The sequence below is a fragment of the Ammospiza caudacuta genome, chromosome Z (assembly GCF_027887145.1).
Source record: "Ammospiza caudacuta isolate bAmmCau1 chromosome Z, bAmmCau1.pri, whole genome shotgun sequence".
NCBI lineage: Eukaryota > Metazoa > Chordata > Aves > Passeriformes > Passerellidae > Ammospiza > Ammospiza caudacuta.
The window spans coordinates 47297415-47304480 of record NC_080632.1 but is presented as its reverse complement, the minus strand read 5'-3'; positions in this window follow the sequence as shown (position 1 = coordinate 47304480).

Sequence of the window (7066 nt, the reverse complement as noted above, 5' to 3'; positions counted from 1 at the left end):
ACTGTGCTTATTTTTGATATTTCCTGGAAATGATAGTAAAAACTTTTTGATAGTATGTGGGATAGATAAATGGCTGGTAAGGCTAGGCTTGTTGAGTTGGCTGAAGAGCCTCCTTCAAACTAGGCTTGTCATTTGTGCCATCATAATTATTTCACATGTTGTGCCATGTTTGTCATCCTGTCTGCAAGGGCCCTGCAGAGAGTGACAGACACTGCATTTGTATTTAAAAACAAAAAGGGGGAGTTGTAAGGGCCAACAGGTGGCCTGGAGGCTTCACAGTCATAGGTGGCCCTAACTATAACTCAACTAGTCTATGCTGTTAAAGAGAAGAAGTAAACATCCCTAGGAGGAAGGCACTGAGAAGCTGGGAGATTCAAATTCAAACAACTCCAGCCAATCCCTGACAAGCATGGACACAGGCAGCTATTGCCTAGTGAGCTGAGTGGTAACCAGAATTTAGTCAATTGGGATCAACTGTGAGATTATTCGAAAACCATATTAAAAGAGAGCTATAATCAATAAAAATTCACTGTTGCTGCGTGAACCACGGAGTCATGTCATGTCCATCTCAACTGCAACAACCTGTGAGTCAAAGAACTTGAGTTCAAGAAATCTGGATGGTTAAGTATTGATCAAGGATACCTGTCATTTTAAGAATTCTGTGTGAGAAAGCTGGCACTCAGTACGTGGAAAGACTATTGAAAGGTGACAGAGAGTTCAGTGGCCCAATTACCACTATATGGAGCAACAGCACTGGAAAGAAAAGGAGCAGACTTTGCTTTTTGCGATCATATCTGCCCGCAGAATGCTGTCTGGTTTTTGTTTATCACATGTATAAAATTTGAAAATTTGGCAGGATTTATGATAACTTTTCTTGGCATTTGGTGACTTCAAAAACTTGAATTCACATTAGTTTGTTGCCCATTCTGAATAGCTGTCAGTTCTTGGATACAGTTCCATCTTTTGTAGATACTTGACAGGAGGATGCCTAGAATTCATAAGTAAAAGGTACACTAAATAAAGTTAAATGAATTGCCTATCTTGGAAATGTTCCGCCCAGCACAGAATCCAAATCTGCTCCAGAGTTCCATATTATTGGTTAAGACTGGTCTTGAATTTACTTAGCTGAAAACATATCAAATATCAATTCATCAGACCCCTATTATTGGCAAGGCAATACAAATCCTGAACTAGGATTTACACTGAGGAAAGAAGGAAGTGCATTTCCACACCAACGAATTAACTTGTTGGCAATAGAGTGACATTGATCCAAGAAGAGACAGAGACCATTTTCTTTCCTGCTTTTTACTTTCTGATTAATGAATTTCTGACAGAAAATTAGATAGTACTTTAATTTTAATTAATTGTATTTTTGCTTTTGCATCAAAGAAAGCTGTAGGAACACAGGGAAGTTGCCTCCAACAATAGAATCAATGAAAAGGAAATAGGGAAGGATTCTCAGTAGATTATGTGGTCCAGTATTTTGCTTCAAACTAGGAGAAACATGATTTCATTATTTATAACAGATGTTTGTCTTTCATGTTCAATAAAATGCATGGTGGGACTTTAAGGGGAATAGCAGAGAGAAATGCTCTTCTCAGATGCTGTCTAAGAACTGACTTAGATGATGAACTCCACTATAAATACCTGTCTTTGGAGATAACTATGTAATAAAACATTAAAATCATGTCAACACATGTCTTATTTCCTGTCATGCTTCTTCGGTCCATTCTCTTCCCATTCAAAATTATTAATTACTGAAGATTTTTCAATTTCAGTTGCACTCAATTTCTTTGCACTTTTCTTAGCAGAGTTTATGTCATATTCACCCTACAGATGGCTACAGAAATTGACAAACAATAAAAACAATTTAAGTTCAAAGGGGAAGAAGTCACAGTGTCCTTTTATCTGAACCTATTTGTGGAGAGAAGAGGAAGGAAATATTAATTTTATGTAGTTATTGCTACACCAAGCTTGACATCTTGCTTTGCTGTTGGTGTGTTACTACTTCTAGGAAAACTTCACACTCTGTCCACTATTTTGGGTCTTCTGGCCCTTTTCCCTGGACTCAGAAGATGTAGATTTCCTCCAGTATCTTCTTACATGGTTCATCACCTTACATTGTTTAAGTGCTGTAAGTTCATTGTTAAGCAAAAATAAAAAAAAAAGCACCATCTTCTGAAAGCCTTTTGAAGACTTCTTAAGTTAGCTACAGACATGTAAAGATCTAAAAGCTGTTAAAACCTGTGTTGTCTTCAGTCAGAAAGGGAACACTCATCTGAGCTGTACTCCCTACAGAATACAAACAAAAATCATACTAGATTCTTCTTCTTCATGGGTGATTATATAAGTCCTCGATTTTTTTATACATCTGAAAGCACACAAACATGTTTATGGCTCACTACCCAAAATGCAGTACCCTAACAGTCAAATAGCTCACCACATACAAAAAGGTTTACCTCTAGTAATAAAACCAAGCCTGTCCTGATAAGGCCCCCTTGTCAAATGACCAGACCAAAAGAGAATGTGCTAAGCTGTCTGTTGTTTAGAAATACAATATTTTCCATGAACTTTATTTCACCTGTGTTAACACTTTTGGCATCAAACAGCTGACAAAGTAGCTAATAAGGCACCTTTAACTGAGTTCCTTAAAAAATATCTAGAATACTGAAGCAAAGCTTCAGTAAATGTCTACAAAAGCTTAAAATTATATATTCAACCTCCCTTTCTTTCAGAAAGATACCATGGAAAGAATCATGTTTAAACAAGAAAAAGTTTTGTCATTTTTTCTTTGAAAAATAAATACAATTTAAATCCTTCAGACAAAAGGTAATTTATTGCATGTTGCACATTTTAAATGGTACTGTTTGGAGAACTGTTCCTACTCTCAGTCAGAGTAAAACCTTAGTTTCTTCTCTAGCATTGAAGCAGTAATAAAACTTTCAATGAGATGATGTATGATGCATGTCCAGCTATCACATTTGTATTAGTACATCTATACATAGCATACTATTAGCAATTTAACACCATTCCAAATTACTGTGAAGGTGTGTATTTCCAATCTATGACTAAATAATTGGTATAGAAACCAGTGGAATCAGCTTAGATTTGATGAGACCAAAATTTCTTATTCTTAGCTATTCTGGTAAAAAAAATCTATCCTCACAAATAAATAGTCTGAGAAAAAAACCCCTTTCAGAACCATAAATAATGTGCCTTAGCTCCTCAGTCAACGATGCATCATTAATGACATGACAGATTAAAGACAACAATATTGCAAAATGTTTTTTAAAAATCCAGTCTCCTGATATTGACCCAGCATATTTTCTTTCTGTCAACTTTTGTGCAGAGGTAAGTGTGTAATATTGACAGCCCAACCCAATATTAATTTTAAAATTCTCTTATTTTCTGCACTGCACAGCCTTATAAAATGGTATCATACCTTCGGAAAATAGGATTAATAAGAGCATATTCAGAGGATGAAAAAATTCTTTTCACAAGATTGTGGAGGAGTAACTGCTTACCTCAGCAACTGTGTGTTGTTGGGAGTAGACAAACCAAGAGACTGCCTTTCTAAAGGGATTTTAGCTTGCCTTTCTTTGAATAAATGTGATTCACACTGTATCTGTCCATCTGTAGGATAATGCCCAAAGATGATCTGTGCTTGATGTGCAAATGCTAGGTCTATCATTTGCATGCACAAGTGATATGCTGGGACCCATTTGCACTTACGTATGTAGAAGATGACATTTGAAAAACTGGCTTCTAGAATCATTCCTTCTGTGAATGTTATGCGGCCATCTGTACAAAAGTAACAACCAAATACTTTGCCATCAGCAGAGTATTGGCCTTTCAGATATTACTGGTTGAGAGTAGGGTTTTTTTGTACAAACTTCATTTCAACAGAAAATTGTTTTTTCAACTAATTTTTAAACACAATGTTGGTTTTCAGCTGAATCTTTCTACTATCAACATTGCCAAATTTGATTGATCTAATATATGCTAATGTTCATGTCCTGTGACTTCAATTTTCTCCACAGTGATAAGATCAGGGATTCTTGTAATACATCCTAGCAGCTCACTGAGGGAAATGAGGGTCTGTAGCTTGTGACAGGACCTACAACCTCCATAGCATTTGGGCGAAAAAGTCTTCACCACATTTCTTTTTCTTACTCCACTTCAGAAAACATAAAAAATTCAACAAGGAAAAAATTTTTCTCTAGTCCATCCAGTGAATCTGAAAATCCAAGTTTGTCACATAATGATACATCATTTTTCTAGGTGGGAACTGTCCCAGGACAAAAGTCCTATTCAGAGAAAGTATTTGGGACAAATTGTCAAAAATATTTCTTTGTCTTAAGATCAATATTAAGCCACCTGCTCAAACCAGGGGCAAACTGTTCAGCACTGTTTTCAATGAAGCCCATTGCCACTTGATCAATGGAGTGGATGGACAAAGTACACAATGAGGGAGGCATGAAGGGCAAGAGCTCAGATGATGAGAAGCACATATGGAATCCATGGGTCATTCACTATACAAAATGCTCAGTATGTTAATATTGATAATAATAATCTATCTATCAGAGGCTATGCTGTTGAGGCACTACAGTATGTCCAGTTACAGATGTTAAAATACACATGCTGCATGTTAGATTACACTTAATAACCTAAAACCAGGTGATAGCCAATGGGAGAACCCATAAAAAAGTCATGAAAACAAGCATGTGACAATATTCCACAATCTGCTGAAATAGCATACATGCCAGGACATGTGTTCTGCCTTTACACATTGTGCCAGAGAAGTTAATTAAAAAGTGGAAGGGACTTGTATTCATTATATTACTCTGAGTAAATACTCATTCCATGTTATCCTTCCTCACTGTTTTATATGAGACCAAGATCATATGTGCGCATGTATATACAGACAGGAGACATGAATAGGATATTTTCAATGAAGTCTTTCAATCTTTTGCTGGGAAAAAGAAAAGACTTTCAAGTTTTGCCTATATCTTTAGAAAAAAATTTGCTCTCAGCTGTAAATACTACTTATTGAACCAACCAGAATTTTACCCATGAGAAAAAAACCTCAACACAACACTAACCTATTCAGCCTAAGGAAATACTCCTGCAGAGTGATAACTTTCAGAGAGAAATGTTGCATTAAACCTTACTTGCAAAACCTCTATGGAGAGCCAATGTTCCCTTGGGAGAACAATGTCTATGCTCCCTTTAAGAGCAGATATTTGAAATTTGCCCATTTTTCACCCTTCTTTCCTTCTCACCATACCTGGTTGTTTACAAAGAACAATGAAGCAAATTTGTCCCATTTTGGTAATAATTTATTCACCCATCCTACTTTCATAGCATTTGATATACTCTTTCTGATCTGGTGAATTATTGTACTTGATGCAAAACAATAACAAATCAAGATCAAGAAGCTAGTGAACCTGGGATTTTCTTCTGTATATACTTGAAAATGTATTTCAGTAAATTTGGTCCTCAACTAGCATTACTAGAAACTATTTAGCAGTGCTTTTGTTTTGCTACCTGAATACATTCTAAGTCAGATTTTAGCAATAAAGGATATCCAATAAGTAACAGCTTCTGTGAAGAATATATTTAAAATCTTTCCTTGCTCTTCAGGCTGGCATCAATTTCCATAGAAACAGAGGTGGACATGGACCATTAGCATCAATGAGTCAAATTAAACTACTAGTGGTCAGATATTTTAACTGAAAAAAAAAAGATTGAATTAACAAAAACCAGAGTTTTAAGATCACCTCTAAAAAAAGTCTTTTAATGTATTCTTCTGCTCTTGTCACACTGGATCTTTGTGGAATGCAGTCAGAAATCATTCAGAGCCAGCAGGGATGCAGAGAAGGAGAACTCCAGATCACATGCAGATCACATGCTGGAAGTAAAAAGCAAAACAAAACACAGATGAAACTTTGGGGTTCTAAAGCCCCCAGAATTAAAATGCTTATTTAAAATTACGTTTTTTTAAAGAGTGACTTTTTAATACCTTTTAACAACTGCAAAAATACTCTTCAGGAATTCACTTATCTTGGAGAGAAATAGTTATCTCTAGGTTTCAGGGATATTTATTTACTAATCATATATTCTATAATATTTTGTTTTACCAGTGCAGACTATCCCCAAAGACATTAAATAAGGAAGTCCAAAGCATCTTATACTATGTAATTGCAAAATGCTGAGCTAGACTTAAGGTCTTTTGAGATTAGTGTTTAACAGCATGGTACAGATACTAAATCTCACATTTCTTTTATTGTGGTGAAGCTCCTTTTCTATTAATGACATTTGTCCAGCTTTCTAAGCATGAGAAGCTTCCTTTGTGGGAAATCAGGGCAATCAAAACCAGTTTTTCAGTGGCTACTTTAAAGCCTAAGTGTGCATGTGCTGTGCTTTATTACATGAAAAACAATATTCAACTGTAATTTTTTGCTCTTTTGTCTTTATATGCAGTTGAAAATGTATTCTTTCTAGAGTTCATACCCACTGCACAAGGCTTTAAATGCATCCCCTAGGAGTCTGTGCTGCAAAATCATCCTTCTATTTGAAGACAGAGCAGCAGCACTTCTTCATAGCAGTGTGGATGCCTAGGGCTCAGTAGCTTCTCCTCTCTTTGGATGAGTTTCACTCCCCTCACAGATGGTTAAAGGATGAAAATTACATGCTCAGTATTTTTTTTTTCAGGAATTCTGCCTTATTTCTACAGTGCATTGATATAAAGGTCAAATTCCATCAGCTTCTGCCAGAGAATTTTCTTCTTTTCTTTCCAGAACACTCAATTAAGCAGTACACATGCCTTTTAAATGTTTCATTTTTTGAGGTTTTGTTAATTTATTTTCTTCCAAAATAAATGTTACCTTTGTAAGCCTTTTGTTGATTTCTTTATTTAGCTCCATTATTTCAGCATTTAGTCTTCAGCAATGGGTTGAGTCCTTTCTTTCATTCTCGAAAGCTCTCAGGAGTGAAAAAGAACACCATGTTCCTGTGGACTGCCCAGGACACATGCTGCACAGCTGTGCCAAATTTGCAGCTGACA